Consider the following 20,310-nt stretch of genomic DNA (forward strand, 5'->3'; position numbering starts at 1 on the left):
GGGTCTGGTTTCTCTCAGTTAGCATACTGTTTTTGAGGTTCATCCATGTCGTAGGATTAATCAGTAGTTTGTGTCTTTCTTATTGATTTATCTATTCAACACTTGATAAGCATTTGGATTGTTTGCAGTTTGGGGCTATTATAAATAATACTGCTTTGAAATTGGCACACAAGTCTTTTATGGACATGTGTTTTATTTCTCTTGGGTAGATTCCTAAGAGTGGAATTGCTGGGTTGTATCATATGTTTAACTTTTTTAAAAAGCCACCTATTTTCCAAAGTGGCCACACCATTTTACATCTCCACCAGTAATTCCAGTTTCTCCACATTCTTGCCATTACTCAGTGTTTTTTTTTTTTATTATAGTCACTGGGCGGGGGAGGGGTGTTGTGTATCTCATTTTGGTTTTAATTGGCACCTTCCTAGTGACTAATGATGTTGGTGATATTTTAAATATGTTTATTAGTTATTCATGTATCTTCTTTGGTGAAGTTTCTATTCAACTCTTTTGCCCACTTTTTAATTGAATAGTTTATCTTTTTCTTGAGTTGTAAGAGTACTTTAAATATCCCAGATACAAATCCTATATCAAATATAAAATTTGCAAATATTTTTTTCCAATCTGTGGCTTGATTTTCATTTCCTTAGTGATGTTTTTAAAAAAGCAAATGTTTTTTTTAATTTTGAGAAGGTCCAATTTATTATTTTTCTTTTGTGCCAGAGCTAAGAAGCCTTGGCCTAATCTGACAAAGATTTTCTCTTGTGTCTTCTAGAAGTTTTATAGCTTTAGCTGTTATATTTAGGCCTATGTTCCATTTGGAGTTAATTTTTGTGTATTGTGTGAAGTATGAGTCCAAATTAATAGTCTTTTTTCATATAGATGTCCAATTTTCCCAGCATTATTTGTGGAAAAGACTATCTTTTGCCTTGGCAATTTTGTTGAAAATCAACTGACCATATATAGGTTTATTTAAATTCCATTCCATTGATCTCTATGCCTACTCTCACACCAATAATTACCTGTCTTGATTTTTGTAACTTTATAGTACTTTTGAAATTGAGTAGTGTCATTCCTCCAATTTTATTCTTTTTCAAAATTGTTTTGGCTATTATAGACCTTTTATTCTAAGTTACAAAAATCAGCTTGTCAATTTCTATCAAAAAAACTCCTGCTGAGATTTTGAGAGAGACTGTGTTGAATCCATAGATCAACTTAGGCGAACTGCCGTCTTAGCAACATTGAGCCTTCCAGTCCATCAACATGGAGGGTCAGTTTCTCTCGGCCATTTTAAGTAGTTTTCAGTGTATGAGTCTTGCACCTCTTTTATTACATTTACTTCCAGGCATTTTACTCTTTGTGATGCTACTTGGAATGAAATTATATTCTTAATGCTATTTTTGGAGTTTTAATTTGTAGTATATAGAGATACATTTTTAAAATTTGGATCTTGTACTCAAAGACTGTGCTACCTCATTTATTAATTCTGGTAGTGTTTGTGTGTGTGTTTTCTTCAAGATTTTTACACACAGCATCAGGTCATCTGTGAATAAAAACCATCTTACTTCTTCATATTCAATTTGATGCCTTTTATTTCTTTTGTTTCCTTTACTGCACTGGCTAAAACTTTGAGTAACATTTTTTTTTTTTTTTTTTGGTCTGAGTTGGGTCTTCATTGCTGTGCATGGGCTTTCTCTAGTTGTGGTGAGCAGGGGCTACTCCTCATTCCGGTGCACAGGCTTCTCATTGCCGTGGCTTCTCTTGTTGCAGAGCACGGGCTCTAGGCGTGCAGGCTTCAGCAGTCGTGGCTCACGGACTTAGTTGCTCCACGGCATGTGGGATCTTCCCAGACCAGGGCTCGAACCCATGTCCCCTGCATTGGCAGGTGGACTCTTAACCATGGCGCCACCAGGGAAGTCCCACTTCTATATTTTTTAATATATTCACAGAGTTGTGCAACCATCACCACAATAAATTTTAGAATATAAGTGGTGAGGACATCCTTCTCTTGCTCTTGATCTTAAGGGGAAAGCATTCACTGTTTTACCACTAAGTATGATGTCAGCTGTAGGTTTTTTACAGATGCCCTTTATTAGGAAGGAAGTTCTTTTTTTAATTTATTTATTTATTTATTTTTGGCTGTGTTGGGTCTTCGTTTCTGTGCGAGGGCTTTCTCTAGTTGCGGCAAGCGGGGGCCACTCTTCATCGCGGTGCGCGGGCCTCTCACTATCGCGGCCTCTCTTGTTAGGGAGCACAGGCTCCAGACGCGCAGGCTCAGTAGTTGTGGCTCACGGGCCTAGTTGCTCCGCGGCATGTGGGATCTTCCCAGACCAGGGCTCGAACCCGTGTGCCCTGCATTGGCAGGCAGATTCTCAACCACTGCGCCACCAGGGAAGCCCCAAGTTCTTTTTTAATCCTACTTTTTTGAGAGTTTTTAATCATAAATGTGTTTCATTTTATCAAATGCTTTTCTGTATCTACTGAGCTGAGAGATGGTTTTTGTCCCTTAATCCAGAGGTCCCCAACCCCCAGGCCGGTACCAGTCCGCGGCCTGTCAGGAAGCGGGCCGTACAGCAGGAGGTGAGTGGCCGGTGAGTGAGTGAAGCTTCATTTGCTGCTCCCCATCGCTTGCATTACTGCCTGAACTATCCTCACCCCCTGCCCCCCGATGCCGTCTGTGGAAAAATTTGTCTTCCACAAAACTGGTCCCTGGTGCCCAAAAGGCTGGGGATTGCTGCTCTAGTCTATTAATACGGTGTTTTACTTTTTTTTTCCCCATGTTAAACCAACCTTGCATTCATGTTATATAGTCCTTCTTATGCACTGCTAGATTTGGTTTGCTAACCCTTTTTAGGAAATTTTTTTTACATTCATGATACTAATCTTTAGCTTTCTTTTCTTGTAATGTCATCTGATTTAATATCTTCAGTGAATGAGTTGAGAAGTGTTCTCTATTTTACAAAGAGTTTGAGAATGATTTTATCATTTCTTCTTTAAATATTTGATTGAATTCACCAGTGAATCCATCTGGGCCTGGGTTTTTCTTTGTGGGAATATTTGAAAGTATTAACTTAATTTCTTTACTTGTTATAGGACTGTTATGGGTTGAATAGTATCACCCAAAAAGATATGTTGAAGTCCTAACCCCCAGTACCTCAGACTGTGTTCTTTAGAAATAGGGTCATTGCAGATGTAATTAGTCTAGATGAGGTCATATTGGATTAGGCTGGGCTCTTAGTCCTCTATGACTGGTGTCCTAAGAAGAAGAGGCAGACACATGACGGGAGAAGACCATGTCATGACAAAGGCAGAGACTGAAGTTGATGCAGCTGCAAGCCAAAGAAGGATTGCTGACAAACCACCAGAAGTTAGAAAAGGTTAAGGAAGGATCCTCTAGGTCCTGCCAACACCTTGATCTTGTACTTCTAGCCTCCAGAACTGTGAGATATAAATTTCTATTGTTTTTAGCCACTCAGTTTGTGGTACTTTGTTATGGTTGCCCTAGGAAATGAATACAAACTCTTCAGATTTTCTGTTGTGTTGATTCAGTTTTGGCAATTTGTGTCTTTCTAGGAATTTGTCCAACTCATCTACATTGCCTAATCTGTTGGCATAAACTTATTCATAGCCCCTGTTAATTTTGGTAGGGTGGGTAGTGATATCCTGCTTTCCTGATTTTAGTAATTTGTGTCTTTTTTTTTGGTCAGCCTAATAAAGGCTCATCAACTTTACTGACCTTTTCAAAGAACCAACTTTTATTTTCATTGACTTTATTTTTCCTCTTATCTATTTCATTAGTTTCCAGTATGACTGCTATTTCCTCCCTTTTGCTTGCTTAGGTTTAAGTTACTCTTATTTTTCTAGTTTTTAAAAGTGGAAGCCTAGAATATTACAACCCTTTTTCTTTTCTAATGTAAGTGTTTAAAGCAGCAAATACCCTTCAGATCACTCTTTTAGTTGCAACCTATAAATTTCAGTGTTTTCACTTTCATGCAGTTCAAAATATTTTCTGATTTCCTTTGTTACTTCCTTCAGACCATGAGTAATTTAATTTGCAAATATTTGGGTGATTTCCCAAATTTCTTTCTATTATCTATTCCTAATGTAATTCCATTGTAACCAGAGAACATAATTTGCATGGTGCCAATACTCTTAAAATTTATTGAGGCTTGTTTTATGGCCTAGCATATAAACTATCCTGGAGAATGTACTTCTTAAAAAGAATATAAATTCTGCTGTCACTAAGGACAGTGGTCTATACATATCTGTTAGGTTGATAGTGTTGTTCAAGCCGTCTATAGCCTTAGCGGTTTTCTGTCTAGTTGTTCTACCCATTATTGAGAATGTGATATTAAAATATCAAATTATTGTCTATTTCTACACTCACATCTATTAATTTTTGCTTCATGTATTTAGGACTGTTTTGGGTGCACGTACATTTCTAATTATTATAGCTCCTTGATGTATTGACTTTTTTATTACAAAATGTCTGTTTCTAGAAATATGTCTTAAAGTCCGTTTTGTCTGACATCATTATTGCCACTGCAAATCTCTTACGTTTGCCATTTGCATGGTCTATCACTGTTAAGTACTATTAGTCTTTTCATCATCATAATACAAAATGCAACTTTGTACTTACTTTTATAGTCGTTCTTGTATTAATTTGCAAGTTTTTTCCTAACAATAAAGCTATAAATTCTTTGATGAGTTTCACACATCTTTCTGTACAGTGTTGGGTATAATAAATACTTGCTCCATTACAAGGAATTAGATACCAAACAAGCTCCTCTTTAAAATAATAATCCAGTTGTGTTATTTGCTCATGGTGTTGTTGACTCATGTTTTCCCACCTTCAGTCCAGGTTTTGAAAGCTGCGAATGATACTCACCTGCCTTTCTGCCAGTTCCAATCCTAGATTTATGAAATGTACAAAGATTTTTACCACAACTCCTCTGTACTCAAGAATCACATTTTAGGAATACTCACTTAAATCAGATGGCTTAATCTCAGGTATTTTTGCTCTCCTGCAAAACTTTGATAAAAATAGAAAATTGTCCAGACCATTACACAGGTCTCAAATATCATACATCATGGGCATAATCCTGCTTTTTCTCACAATAAAGATATGAGTACTTTTGAGCTTTTAGGAATCATTACCTTACAAGATAATTTAAGAATTGCATAACTTTTGTGTTAAAGGACTTCTTCAGGCATTGTTTTTTTTTTGGTATTTTGAAGCCTTGCCTCAGTAAAAGGATCTTGCTGATTGCCAGATATGTTAATGTTTACGATATACAATTATTATCCAAGTGATCTGTTTGTCAATTTAAATGGGGATTGAGTATGATACATGTTGATTTCAATAGGCTTAAAAAAATTCTTGTCTGATCAATGAATCATATAGGACAAAAAAGGTCATTTTTTAAAACCTAGACTTTTTCTTTCCTCTTAGATGGCTATGAAATTTTTCACTGATGTCTGAAATTGAAGAAAATTGCTTAAGTATCGTCTTAATCCCCATATATAGACATTTTTATGAGATTACTGTACTGAGACTTCTTGATTTGTGGCTCCCTTAAAATCACGTCTGTATTTGATATATTCATACAAGGACAAGAAAAATGATGCAGTTATAGAAAGGTGTAAATGGTGTTAGAGAATGGAATATAAAGATTAGCATTAATTAAACTGATGCATAATATCATGGATCAGGATAAAAGGGAATCCTTTCTTTTTGAAAAATTACTTTTATTTTTTCTAGAGAAATACACAAAATACTTCTATTGGCAATTCACCTCCACCCTTCAGTTGAATTTCTGTTTCCAGAAATGCAGTTTTTCATTGTCAGCCAAACTTTCTTATCAGCATGTTGTTTTTAGAAGAAAGGGATAACTTGTAAGCCTCAAGGAACATAGTTGCAAATTGCTAAAATTCTTCTTTATCACTTGAACGTCTGTTACATACCCTGCACGTGAGCCAAATCTTCATTTAAATTCCAAACTCCAAAATAAACATTTCCATGAAGAATTCTTGCAATACACAATAACAAAAGATAGTCAAAACTCTTCTGATTTAGGCAGTTTTTGTTTAAGTAGACTATCTAAACACAGCTGCCACAACTTCCAATAAATACAGAGTAGCATAAAACCACCTGCACTTGGTTTCGTCCTCGGAAAAGACGCATCTTCCCCCTAGTTATTAGAAAATTCCGTACCAAATAAGATAGTTTTCTCATATTGTATGAAATACAGCATTTAACTTAACCTGACTCCTACAACCCAACATAAAACCTGTTCCAGAGCAGAAACAGACCCATAATTAAAATTGCATCAAATGATACGTTAACAAAAAAACTTAACACCTAAAGCCTTACATGGACAAACAGACACAGAAATGCAGCCTCAGACTGAGGCTTTAGGTTGTGAAATGTACACCCACGACCTTGTTTTGCTGGTCTGCTTTGTAACCGCGGGTTCCGCCCTGAGATAGGTGATGGGCCGCTCTCCAGCCGTCTGATAACTCATGAAGATTTCTGTCTATTCCGCCATCCACTTCACAGGTAGTATGTGACTCCTCCACGCAGCAGGTCCTGAGCCTGCGGCAGGGCTGGGGCCCGGTAGGGCAGCTTCTCAGTCGCCACATCTCCATCCCGCGTCCGGTCCCTCGAATGTAAGCCAGGCTGTTCGTTTGCTTTACCCGCGGTGGGCAGCCAATAGTTACTTATGGCATAAAGAATATTATTATCTACATGTCACTCGGAGGCTGGAGGACGAGTAGAAAGTACAAGCCCTCCACACCACGCTCGGCCACGATCCATTGCCCGTCGAGCCTCCTCCAAGCCACCGCCACCGCACGCGGTCCTGAGGGCCAGCCCGCGGGGAAAACAAGAGCGCGGCCGTGCGCAACTGAGCATGCGCCGCTGCCCGCCCGCTCCGCTTTACGGCCCTCCCCACCCCCCCACGGGGGCCGTGGGAGCTGCGTCGCGAAATCAACCACGCTCTCTCCCCGCCCCTCAGGCCGCTGGGACCTGGAGCTTCCGGGAGCGGGCGCCCGTGCGTGATGACGCACGTGGTCGCGAAGACGTGGGGACGCAGGCGGGCCGTAGAGAGCGTGAGTTTCCGCGTTTGTTCGGCGCCGCTCCCGTCGTCCGTTGTGCGCCGCGTCTCTCGCCTTTTCCCAGGGCCGCGGGCGCTGGCGGCGGCGGCGGCGGCGGCGGCGGCGGCGGCGGCGGCGGCGGCGGGGGCGGCGGCGGCGGCGGCGGGGGTGGCGGCGGGGGCTGCTGGAGGCCGTGGGCTTCCCTGGGGCCCGGCGGGGGCGGGGTTGGAGGCGCAGCCTCCGCTTCGTGGGAGCTCTCAACAGGTCCGAGAACGGGGAGGGAGTTTCCCGGAGCGAGTCTAGCGGGGGTCCCTTCATCTTCACTCCCGTCTCTGCTGGAGGCCGATCGCACAGGGAACGACGTGCCCAGGCCCTGGGTGGATGGCGTTGGCTCTGGGGGGCGCGGGGGGTGGTTTAAAGGGACGTTGCATCAGCGACAGCTTGCAGTTTCAGTTTCTCTTGGAAGAGTAACTCTGTTCCTCAGAACAAGTGTGTGGCAAACACAATCCTAATCCTAATCCAAGTAGTGGTATTTCTCCTAATACGGGACAGGAAATACACTAAGTGTATTTAATCCTTTTCTGTCCAGGCCTTAAAAACCTTTTCAAAAACGGATCACATGCTTATATGATTTTCCAAACCGAGCATAAACTCAGTGTTACTGTCAAAATAAATTATTGCATAGTCATGATTGAGTCATCGAGGTGGGTTGGTCCCTTTGCAGTGACAGCTGGACTTTGCTCTTTTCTTCTTTTTTTCTTTGGAATTGCTCCTTAAAAATCTGTCTTATGTCTCACATTTATATGCCACTTTTTGCTGTTCTAATAACCTTTAAATCTAAAAACTTCTAATTTGCTGCTGGTGTGGCAGGGGTTGGGAAAGCAAATGATCTTAGAAGAAGGCAGTGCATTGGGTTCCCAAATTGTTCCAGGACTACCAGTATCAACGTCAGCGGGGAACTTGTTGGAAATGCAAATTTAGGAGTCTTACCCCAGATTTAGTGAATCAGAAATCTATTTTAACAAGACTTCGAATTGATCCCAAGGCACCTGTGTGCTAAAGCTTGGGAATTACTGGCCATAGTGATAAAGAACAGCCATTGTGAAGTCACAGAATGGAATTTGAATCCAGGTGAAGCCTTTCTTAGGTGTAGGACCTGGGACAAGTGAGTTAAGGGTTACTTCATAGGGCTGAAAGTATTCAGTGTAAAAATGCAGGAAAAGAGTTTAATACAGGCGGAAAACACTCAAAGATGAGATGTTATTAAGGAACTTGTTAGAACTGTCTAAAATAAGTACATAGATTGTGCTGAAAGGATTCTTCCTTGATTTAGATGTGAGTTGTGCACAAATATGGTGCCTCTTCTGCTGCTTAGAGAGCAGTTTATTTTTATGGATTCTCATTATATTGTATACGATTGAGGTTGTCGAATGTAGGATATTCAGTTAATACCAATGCTGTAGTATTTTTAAGAACCACATTAGTAATTGTGTTAAAGAGCAGTTTTTAATTCTTTGGCTTTTTGGTTTTTTCAGCTTCATTGTACCTTCTTCTGACCCAGAATTTGGTAAAGAAAGTAGAGTGGTTAACTGATCAGAGATCAGCCTTAGCCTTAGAGTTGAGAAGTATTATAGAGCAGTGACTTGGAAACGAGAGACAAGACTGAAGATGTTTCCGTCCTTTTTTCCCCATGTGTCGTACAGCTCCACGATAGCAAAGAAGTTCTCATCATATCCACTTACCTCTGTTTTCTGGAAGCATCACAGGAATTAAGTTAGATGTGCCCTCCGTCTGCTGTTTTTACAGAATGTCAGCTGCAGTGTTACAGCTTTTTCCTTCCCCTTTTCAAGGGGTCGGTGTTGGGGGGATAAAGAGAAATATTCGGGATTTGAAGCAGCTGACCTAAAGCCTAGGCTCATTGTGATGTTGAGAAGAGTCTGTAGCCCCGTGGCTGAAACAGCAGGTCACTTTGATTAGAGCCCACTGCTCCCGAGGCCACACCGTGGCTTCTGGGTATTGTGGGTGAGTTTTCAGATGACTATGAGTCAGTTTGGATATCAGCCCCTATAAATGATTTTGTTAATGCTAAATTAACACTGTCCCATCATGAAGTATTCACTTTTCAAAGGCCCCATTTTTCTTGTTCTGTGTGTCAGAGAGGCTGATCTTTAGCGGTGGTTTTGGGTCAGGCAGACCCTGCTTTGAACCCCAGCTCTGCTACATACTGATCGTGTCCAGTAGACAAGTTCACATCCTCCCAGCCTGAATTTCCTCTCCTATAGAGTAGGACTTGTGGTGTGTGACTACCTCAGGACAGTGAATAAAATGAAATCAAGTGGAAAGCATGTCTGTTACGCCGAGAGGCTCAGTAACTGGTACATGTTGGACAGGGGAGAAAAGGTAGTTATTACCTCAAACCTAGCTTGATCTCATTCATTTCCTCATAATATTTTTATAAATGAGGTAATTTTATTAATTACTTGACTGTGCTGCTTTTCTTTTTAAGCAAAATGCTGAAGAGCTTTCACAGTATTGTGAATGAGAGAAAGCAAACACTTCGGAGAAAGTTAAAACTCTAAACCTGGTAGCAAGACAGCATTTTCAGTTCTATCACCATAACAGAGCAACTTTCATAAATTGTTTTGAGTGTTTACTGGAAGGTCAAGGTCAGCGGGTGATTACTATTTAAGTATCTACAGTTAGTTAATGGGGACAGTCAGCCACAGAAGGGGGCACTTTGTTACAGGAGATGAGACTTCCCTGAAGACATGCACCAAAGACTAAGAAAATGCTATTATAGCTCTGAAATCATTATTTTTCAATATGGATGCTTAATGATAGGAAAGTGAAGTTTTATGTTCCATTTTAAAAAATGATCAAAAAATCTCATGGATTTCTGTATATAATGCATATGAATATGTGAGCATGGAAACTACTTGAAAGGTGTCATACTAGGTCATAATTTCGTTCACTTGGCAATGTATTATAATATGGAGGTAGGGACAAATAATCTATACATTTAAGTAAAATTAGGTAAATGCATGTGTATGTAAAAATTCTTTTAAAAAACCATTACAAAGATAGAAATGCCTTAGAAAGATAGATTGCCTTTTATGCTGTAGCTCTAGTCATCTAAGCAGGGGCCCTCAGATTTTTTAGCAGGGGACCCTCTTTAGCAGCATCTTACCTGTAAAGCTCAGGAGCTGAGAGGTTTTAAGAGAAGAGGGGTTGAAGGGCATAGGCCCCGCCTGCTGGTGCTCATCCTGGGCCTCCTGCAGTGACACTGCAAGGAGTCCGTGTGACGGGGTGTGAAACCCTTCATCTGGGGGGTAGAAATCCTCAGGAGATGAGCGGTACCGAAAAAGTCAGGGCATTGAGAGTTCCTGAGCAGGAGCCACGAACTTGTTCTGAAGACAACTCCCAGGGTTATCAGCAATGTCAGACATACGTATAGCTTCTCATGTAGAGAAGTGAGAGATTATTTAAAAAAAAAAAATCCAGCCTTCAATCCGACCCATATTATATAAAAATAGGGAGGAATCTATGCACATTTTTTGAGAAATCATGTAAGTTTTTTTTTTTTTTTTAAATCCCTCTAAGCTGTGACAGCTGTTACCACGGTGGTTAAAACTTTAATATTTTAACTGGCTGTTGTTCAGCATTACAAATGACTCAAGGAAAAAGAAACAAGGAGTCAATGGAAATATATTACTTGTGTTTACTGTCCTTTAGTATTTTGTTGTATGAAAGCAGCTGGTTTGCATTTATATGGTAAAGGGTTTTTCTTAAAGAGTTAATTTTTAGTTAATAGTGAGCTTTCATAAGAAAAACAATTTCAGATGCTAAGTATTTGTTAGATTGTTTTTAATAGCGATAGTAGTAATATCACATTGTCCTTTTTCACACATTGAGGAGGGTTTCCTGGTGACAGCTGGAGCGTGGGGGAGGGGGAGTCACTTTCAATCAACCAGCTGCTCTGTGCAACATCATGATGGTGATATTTCAAAGCCTGTGGATAATCCTGGCTGCATTCAGAAGAGAAAATGTATCAGATTTCTGGGAAGCAATAGGTAGTGTGCAAGAGCCCTTTGGGATCTAGCTGGTAGCCAACTAACAATGTGTACATTCAGGTTTGCATGTTGGTATTATTTACCATCTCGTTTCTTGGACCTTGTTACATGCGCATCATAATTATAAAGCAGTAAAGTCTGGTTCCGTGGGGGCAAAAGGCTCATTAGTTTATGGAGAGGAAGGGAGAATGGAAAACAAACTTTGGGGATGTGCTGTGTGCTTTTACATAATATGCTATTTCATTTCTTCTTCCCGATGACTCCAGGAAGTAAGTGGAGTTCTCATCATCCATGGATAAGGAAACCGAAGCTCAGCAGGATTGATTATGTGATTTGCCCAAGGCCACGTGCTAGTAAGCGATGGCATCCAGACTTGACCCCATATCTAGCTTCAGATCCAGGAATGTTGTCATTACACCAACAGCTGTTTCTCCACAGTGTTCACTTGCTTATGCATTTTTAATCCAAAGTCACAATATCAGGATAGTATGAATGAAATTTAGATACATATTACAATGACTTCAGTTTTATACAAATAATATATAAGGGTGTGTGTGTGTGTGTGTTGGCAGCCACTTCTAATTTTGGACTTTTTTCCCTTGAGGAAAGTCCCTTGGGCAACACTGTTAAAGAAATTTTGCTATGTTTTTTTATATTACAGATACCAGAAATTTTCAGGGATGTGTATTTTAATGAGTCAGTTGTGATGCTGAGTTTGAACAGATGTAGGAATAAATATTGTGCATGCTGCCCATGTAGTAGAAGTTCCTTCACACGGAAGTATTCAGGGCTTCCTCTTTCTCTTTCCAAGGAATGTTAATTTTGCATTAATAAGGGACCTTTTTGCTTTCTAGATGTTCAGCCTGTGGCAGACCTTTGAGATGCTGTTTGTATACCCTCCACATTTTGGTTCTCCTATCAGCTAGAGTGTTGCATGTACTCTGAAAAATGAGAGTTGATGATGCTTGAAATACACTAGGATCTGCTGCCAGCCCTTGGCAAATTCCCTAGTATCTGTGTAGGGTTCTTTGGCTACAAACAACAGAGATTAAGTTAACTAAGTTATCCAGATAACTTTTTCAAGAACAAGAGGTTTATTGGAAGTATATGGATAAGCTCAGAAAATCTACAGAAAAACCAAACCACAGGACTGCAGCTAGATGAGCTCTTGAGGCTTGGGTAGACTTTGATAGATCAGGAAAATTCTTTAAGTTAATGTTCTGAGTATCAGATCCAGAAGTTGTTGGTCTTACTGTCTTAGTGTCTTAGTGTCAAAAGTGTTAGGTTCCAGGAAGAGAGTTATTATTCCAGTCTTGGTCACTGTTACCCTTGAATCAGTGTAGGAAAGGCATCCTGGATTTCTGGTCCCCCCCAGGACTACATCCAATGGGGGTGAGAGGCATCTCTTACCTGTTACTGAAAGAATGAGGTGTTAATGCTGGGCAGAGAAAAAGAAGGAAAACAAACCCGAAGCTGTCCCCACCACCTGGTAATTAGTGGACGTCCTGTGTGCTTGTGGAATGTGAACATCTCTGAAGTCTGGCATGCTTCTCCCCTCTTGGCTAGTTGTTGTGTTGGGAGGATTTCAGTTACATAAATAATTCACTAACATTTCTTACATGAGTTAATTTAAATGGGGTTATGGCTATCACTTTTTCATTGACTTTAGGTAGACAAACAAAGAAATCTGGTGTGGAGCGAACCTGAGGATAGAATTACTTAAATCCTCTTGAAGGCGGTGATGGTGGGATGCTGGCATTGCTGCTGCCTGTGTGCCTCCTGGTTTAAGGACCTACGTCTATAGGGCTGTCAGTCGGAGAACTTTAATGAGCCCTCATTAAACTAAAACTTGTAGTCCGTGAGAGAAGGAACCAGCTTATGATTGATATTGGAAATCATAAGCGGTGATGGATCAGAATTGGAGTTGGCACTAATTCACCTCACTGTGGAGCAAAAGTCAAGATTATATACAAAATCCAGTATTTCATTTTTCACGTATAAAGATAATCTAATCATTTCTGTTAAGACTATAACCCTTTAAAAAGGAGGGAAAAATAAAAAATTTTGCCATCTGACATATAGAGTTTTTTTTTAATCCTAAAATGGAGGCTCATTAAATTCTCAAATGTAATGGTAATTTAAAGATAATGTTGACAAAAACTCTGGTTTGAGATTTTATTACAAAACTTATCTTAGTTAAAAAAATCGTTTCTATTTTCATGTGCCTTCCACACACCCCATCATACTGTTTTTTATTTTTTAAAAATGTATGTGTAATTGAATCACATGATGCAGTTTAAAAATGTAGGATCATAGCCCAGAAAAATGCTAATTGGTTACTAAGTTATAAAAACACTTTAAAGCTATTTAAAATTTTTAATCTTAAGCCTTATTTTAATTTATGTGTTGATGTGCATTAAAAACAGTATCATTTCCCAATTTATGATTTTATATATATAATCTCATTTAATCCTCACAACACCAAATATGGCTGCATTATCGCCTTGTACAGGTGAGGAACCAGTAGTTAAATAACTTTCCTCAGGTTACATGGCTGGCGTATTGTGGAGCTCTTACCAAAGTCCATGACCTTAACTACTGTCCTCTACCGCAAACGTTAATATTGCTACTAGCCCTGTGTATCATTTTGACAAAAAGCACTGTGATGTTTCTTTTTCCAGAATCTGTCTGTTTACCCCAAGTTCCCTGACAACTTCTCTATGTTTGGAAACTGTTCAAATGTGTTGTGTTATCCATCATCTTGTGCTTCTGTTTGCTGTGAGTATGGCAATAGCTCTTATATTGCACAGTGTGCCCTGTGAAGCCTTTTGTCCTTTATGTCTTAGAGCAGTCTGACAGCCTCTCATGTTGAATTCAGCCAGGTTGCTTTTCATTTAACAAAGCTAAGTGTTGCTTTCTAGGTGAAAAATAATTAAATGCTTTTAAAGATGTATTTGATTAACAGGAGGCTGATCTGTGTAAATTAATTATAGCTGTAATGATGTCATAGCCTTGTCTTTTGTTATTAACCAGGTAATTGATGAGAAGTTTGGAAGCTTATTGTAACTGACAGCGGTTTGACCTTGTATGCTGTCTAGAAGTGAAACATGCACAATGCATGTAAATGCAGTTGGTTCATTGAGCTTCATGTGTTGTCAGAGCATGTGATCTTGGGTTCTTACTTCACTCTTCCCTTACTTCTTTGCTGAAATTGTTACTCTCGAACTGAATATTGTACTGATATCTCTTACTAAAAGCATCTGGCCAAACACAGATGTTGTCTGTGTCCTTTAATAACTATAATCAGACACGAAACCTTGGCACATTTAGGACATACAGTCAAGTAAACAAATGCCAAAATTAAATGAACCTTGGTTTTAAATTCCATGTGAAGGAAAGTAAAACAACTTTTGGTAGAGAAGACATAAAGGGAAAAATAGTGGGCCTATTTGCTAGGTTGAAAGAGAATTTTTCCCTTTTATTCTAATTTACCCAAGGAAATTCAGAGTATGTGGTGTTTAAATACTTGAGTGATGAGAGCCTCTAACTTGGGTGATCTTGGTTAAAGGATGGGATGGTAGGAATAAAGCACAGAGTGGACGTGGGATAACAATGGCTAACGAGCAGCAATCCCCGGGTGCAGGCTGTCCTCCCTCCCACGTGCTTTAGACTAGGGAAGCGTCAGCTCTGCCAGAAGTGACGTAGGCATTCCTAAAACCACCATACTATGCGAAATCACGCAATAAAAGCCATAGAGCTTATGGTGCAAAGGGTGTTAGGAGCAAAACACTCAAAAACGTTGTCAGTGGCACATTACAAAAAAAAAAACGATAGGAACCTAATAAAATGGCAGCATGATTTTACACCTGTTAAATGATTAAGAAATGCAGAAGTACATAAGAAATATGGCACTTTACCTTCAAAAAGTCCTGAACTTTGCTTTCAGAAGCGATTGTCAAAAGGATTGCAGCTTGTGAATTATTGTCAGGTGGTGGAAGAAGGGTTATCTGGATTGGATGTCAAGTCATAATTGCAGATGTGGTTGGGTGTAACTCATAAAATACTCAGCGAACTGAGGTAGCTGGTAGATGTTTGAGGTGTGCAAATGTGTACATTTGGTGAATTTCTATGCAGCTGACTTTAGTTGGGTGCAGTTTCCTGCCTTCACCTAGGGCTTCTTGCTGATGAAATTGTGCACAATCAGATGCAAAATTTGCATTGTGCTCGAATTGTTCCTTGATATATATTGATTGCATTTGAACAAATTTGCTTGTTTCAAAACAAGCACTATAGCAGAACTGACCGGCCTAATGAACTTAAACTTCCCTAAGCATATTTCACATATATCCTGTCTCTGTGCTAGCAGCACATGCATGCTATTTCCTCTCTTTAAAATACGTTTCCTCCTTTTATTCAAAGTCTGGTGCAGGTGAGGAAGCTTCTCTGAGGTATTCTGTGAATTGAATTAACTTAACATTTTTTATATTGGCACATATTTGTACATTATTTGCCCATTTCCAGGTAGTGTCGGTTCTAGAAATGACTTAAGACAGAAGTTAGTAGTAAAGGGGGAAAAATTAGCAACCAAATGGCTGAGTAGCTCTCAGCAGAAGAAAGCATACGTGTTTATTAGGTGAAATTAAGTTTTTCTAGCGCTGATGGGATTTTGCACAAGGAACAGTAAGTCGGAACAGTGTTTTACAACAATATGAAAATGATTACTCTGTGGCAGTCCCTTGGGTGAGTGAGACTTATGTCAAGGCCTCAAATAATATGAAGGTGCATTTCTGCAAAAGTCATTCTTCAAAGGCAAAGTGACGTGATCTGACCGTGCAGCATTTGGAGATTTGGCAAAACGCAGGGCTAAAAGTTGGGAAAGTGTTCCTTTATACCAGTAATTCTTAAAAGGTAGAAAAGATGTTTCTGCCTCTCTGTGGCTTCCTTCTCAGATTAAACCTTACCTTGCAGGATAGGGCCTGGGGGTGAAAGCATGCCAAGCAGGGCACACTTCACATCCCCCCGCCCCATCCCTTTCTTTCCAGAGTTCTTGCCAGGCAGATGCCTGATCCTGGTGGGAAAAAGTCAGAGAAGGCACAGGGGCTTTTGTTCCTCAGCTTCTCTATTTGTATAGAGTATATCCCCAAATGAGAAAAGTGACTTTGGATTATTTTTACTTTTTTTGTTTTTAATTTGATTTTAAAAACAGATTTTTGTTGTTGTTTTTTAAGCTATGACTGTGATAACAATTACCAAAAGAAGCTGGGTATTTGAACATTACTTTGTACTACTCTCTTAAATATAGATCTACAAGTTAAGTTGTATCAAGAAACAGTTACATTTGGTAGAGTAAAAGTTTTATGTTCTGAGATTTTCTACATTTGAAATATTTCAAAATGCATATACATTTTGGTGTGTTTAATGGAAGTCACCAACTGCACTTTCTTAGGAAAGACAATTCTTTTTTTTTTTTTTTAATTTATTATTATTATTATTATTATTATTTTAAATTAATTTATTTAATAATTTTTGGCTGTGTTGGGTCTTCGTTTCTGTGCGAGGGCTTTCTCCAGTTGCGGCAAGCGGGGGCCACTCTTCATCGCGGTGCGCGGGCCTCTCACTATCGCGGCCTCTCTTGTTGCGGAGCACAGGCTCCAGACGTGCAGGCTCAGTAGTTGTGGCTCACGGGCCTAGTTGCTCTGCGGCATGTGGGATCTTCCCAGACCAGGGCTTGAACCTGTGTCCCCTGCATTAGCAGGCAGATTCTCAACCACTGCGCCACCAGGGAAGCCCCAAGACAATTCTTTATGCTCAAATAATGTCTTTCCTAATTCTTCTGGTGGTTGAAGTGTCATATCTCTTATTAAAAGACCGTAGGAGTGACTTCCTGTTTCACCTCTGACATGTAAAGAGCTTGGAGGTCATCACCCCTGTCCTCACAACAAGAAGAACCCTGAACAAACTGAAAAATCAGTGACTTTTCTTAGATCCATCAGAGAATTGAGGTCACAGGGCAAACTGTCACGCCCAAATCTGGAGATACAGGCTCATTTTGAGAATCACAGCCCAAGATTGTGCACACAGTGGCAGTGCCCAGTGATGAGTAACTCAAAGAGATGGTTAGAACTTGGGCTTATATAGCATCTTAACAAAAGAACAATACTTTTTTTTTTTTTTTTGGCTGCGCTGGGTCTTCGTTGCTGCACACAGGCTTTCTCTAGTTGTGGTGGGCGGGGGCTGCTCTTCATTGCAGTGCGTGGGCTTCTCATTGCGGTGGCTTCTCTTGTTTTGGAGCACGGGCTCTAGGTGCATGGGCTTCAGCAGTTGTGGCACACAGGCTCAGTAGTTGTGGCTTGCAGGCTCTAGAGCATGGGCTCTAGAGCGCAGGCTCAGTAGTTGTGGCGCATGGGCTTAGCTGCTCCATGGCATGTGGGATATTCCTGGACCAGGGCTCGAACCCATGTCCCCTGCATTGGCAGGCAGATTCTTAACCACTGCGCCACCAGGGAAGCCTGAACAATACATGTTTAGAGAAGTGACAAGGCAAAGGAAAAGGACTTTGAGTTTCTAGGGCAGCAAATGGTAGGAAGGCAAATAGGTGGGGGAACTAATGGAAGATTAGGGCTAGTTAGTAAAGTTTGTTGTGTAGATTTTTTTTGGAGCCAGTTGTAAGGTTGTCTCTGGTGATTAACTTTGGTCATACCTGGTAGAGTGGGGGAGGGGGGAACACCTTCACAAATTCATGTCCTGCTTTTAAGCAGATGGGGGGAAGCAGAGAGCTTTAGTTGTATCTGCTTTTTCTTAATTGCATTCAGCTCAAGATAATCCGTATACCAAGTGGCATATTTGGTGTTGCACATTCTGCTACCCTACAATCAGCTTAGCTGGAACTGAACCACTGACGGCAGTAACTCGTTGGAACACTTTAACAGTAGTTTTGACAAACTGTTGGAGTATGAGTGTAGGCTATCTTGAGAGTAGAAAACTCACAGCTTTTCTGCAGACAGACCTGACTCACAACTTCATTTTAAGAACAAGGACTCTGGAGCCAGATTATCTTGGTTAAAATCCCCACTCATCTGTAAAATGAGGAAATAATACCTGCCTCATAAAGTCCAGAGGATTGAATGGGATATGCCAGATGACAAAACTAAAACGATTTAGTAATGAGTTTGATATCCTTTATTCAAAGGAAAGCAGTCCATAGATTGGGGGAGTAGAGCACCTCACAAGCAGTGGAGCATTCTTCCCAGGGGGTTCTGGGCCAGAGTGAGTTTTATAGAATGTTAGAAAAGGCAACGAAAAAAACAGGGTGTGGTTGGCTAGGGGGTCGGGGGGTTTCCTTTTGAGGCCAGCAGGTCCTGCTTTCCAGGGTAAGGCGAGCTGGCTGAAGCTGCGCTGGAGGATGGCGATTGGCGTTAGCTTTCCTGGATAGTGAGGCGGTTCCCGTAAAGGCAGGCTGACTTAGGTTTAGACTTGCGACATGGGCTGGACCACTGGGACGGCCTTCATTCTGTGGGTCCCAGTATATGCATTAACTTTGTCAGGTAATGGCACACGTGTAAAGTTTGAGAACAGTACTACCAAAGATGAACTAGTACTATATACGTGTGTAACTTTAGCCAATGATTTGACTTTTTTATTTCACCTGTATTGAGGAAAACTTTAAATCAGTAGCGAATGAGTATTTCTGTTTCATTAAAACAATAGCTGAGATCTAATGTGTTTACTGTGTGCTTGACATTATTCTAAGCACTTGGTGTTTTTTGTTTGTTTTTTTAAATTTTATTTATTTAATTTTTGGCTGTGTTGGGTGTTCGTTACTGTGTGTGGGCTTTCTCTAGTTGCAGCGAGTAGGGGCTACTCTTTGTTATGGTGCACGGACTTCTCATTGCCGTGGCTTCTCTTGTTGCGGAGCACGGGCTCTAGGCACGCGGGCTTCAGTAGTTGTGGCTTGCAGGCTCTAGAGCACAGGCTCAGTAGTTGTGGCGCACGGGCTTAGTTGCTCCATGACGTGTGGGATCTTCCCAGACCAGGGCTCGAACCCGTGTCCCCTGCATTGGCAGGTTGATTCTTAACCACTGCGCCCCCAGGGAAGCCCCTCACTTGGTGTTTTAAGTCATTTAATCCTTACAAGAATTCTAGGATCAGATTTAGCTATTATTACTATTCCATTTTCATAGCAGGAAACTGAGGCTTAGGTTAAGTGACTTGCACAAGTTAACACAGCTCTTAACGCTAAAGCCAGTTATTGGGACGAGTTTAGACTCCAGAGTATGTGCTCTCAAACCCCAAGGTGCCCTGAAAACACAGTTTGGTAGAGATGATAAAAGGCCTCTGGTGACATTCTGTTGGCACTGGTGGACAGTACATGTGGAAGGCACTGTGGAGGTTGGTGAGCAGTGACGTGGTCAGGGAACCCGACATTAAGGATGCAAGTCAGGAGCTGGGCTTTGAAGGTTGGGGAGAAATTGCATGGGTTGGGAGGACTAGCAGGGAGTGTGTCTCGGGTCAGGGAGTGACGCTGGCAGTGCTGTGAGGACCCTGCCCATATCCGCACGCCCTTAGTGTACGCTGATGGACTCCCAGCCTCCAGCCCCTGCAGTTCTTCACCTGCGTGTTTTCTCTGACCCCCTGAGGCCCACTTTTCCTGCTGTGGCAAGTCACAGGTGACAGGGAGTTAAGGCAGACCCCTAGCCCTTTGGCAGTTAATACTGAGGCATATCTAGGCTAGCTCCCAGAGTTCCCAGTGAGATTAAGCCTGTCTCCCATAGAGATAGCTCACTTGATAATGCATGCATTTTAGTGGCTCTCATTATTGCCAAAAGCAATACCTAACTTAAAATGTGTGGCTCTACCTTATCTCTTTGGTAAGATCTTATTTTTCATAAAAGGAAGCCTTTCTAAATGAAAAGTGTTGAAATCATCACCATTTTAATCAGTTTTTTTCTCATGTTATTACTTAAAATAGTTCTAATTAAATTTTACACCATATAAGTAGAAGTTGAACTAAAAATGAAACATTGTTTCAGTCTTTTTTTAGTACTAAAAAAAATTCTCTTAAACTTGAGTTTACCCACCAAGAAGCAGTTTTGTGAAAGAAAACTAGCTGACATCTTGTTTAAGGGTTTCTACTGAGTTAAAAAGGATT

The 20,310-nt window shown here is 40.6% G+C and overlaps 1 protein-coding gene across 4 annotated transcripts in view; it reads left to right on the forward strand.

The window, feature by feature from the left end:
• Positions 1-7,023: 7,023 nt before the first annotated feature.
• RHBDD1 (rhomboid domain containing 1) overlaps positions 7,024-20,310 on the forward strand; it is a 118,984-nt gene continuing 105,697 nt past the window's right edge. For 2 of the 4 annotated variants that reach the window (XM_036858329.1, XM_036858333.1), the window contains exon 1: positions 7,065-7,107. The gene's annotated coding sequence lies outside the window, so the exon portion shown is untranslated. Of the gene's footprint in view, positions 7,108-7,306; positions 7,357-20,310 lie in introns of those variants that run through there. The other 2 variants (XM_036858331.1, XM_036858330.1) reach the window with 2 other exon arrangements.

This window comes from Balaenoptera musculus, chromosome 7, assembly GCF_009873245.2.
Source record: "Balaenoptera musculus isolate JJ_BM4_2016_0621 chromosome 7, mBalMus1.pri.v3, whole genome shotgun sequence".
Taxonomy (NCBI): domain Eukaryota; kingdom Metazoa; phylum Chordata; class Mammalia; order Artiodactyla; family Balaenopteridae; genus Balaenoptera; species Balaenoptera musculus.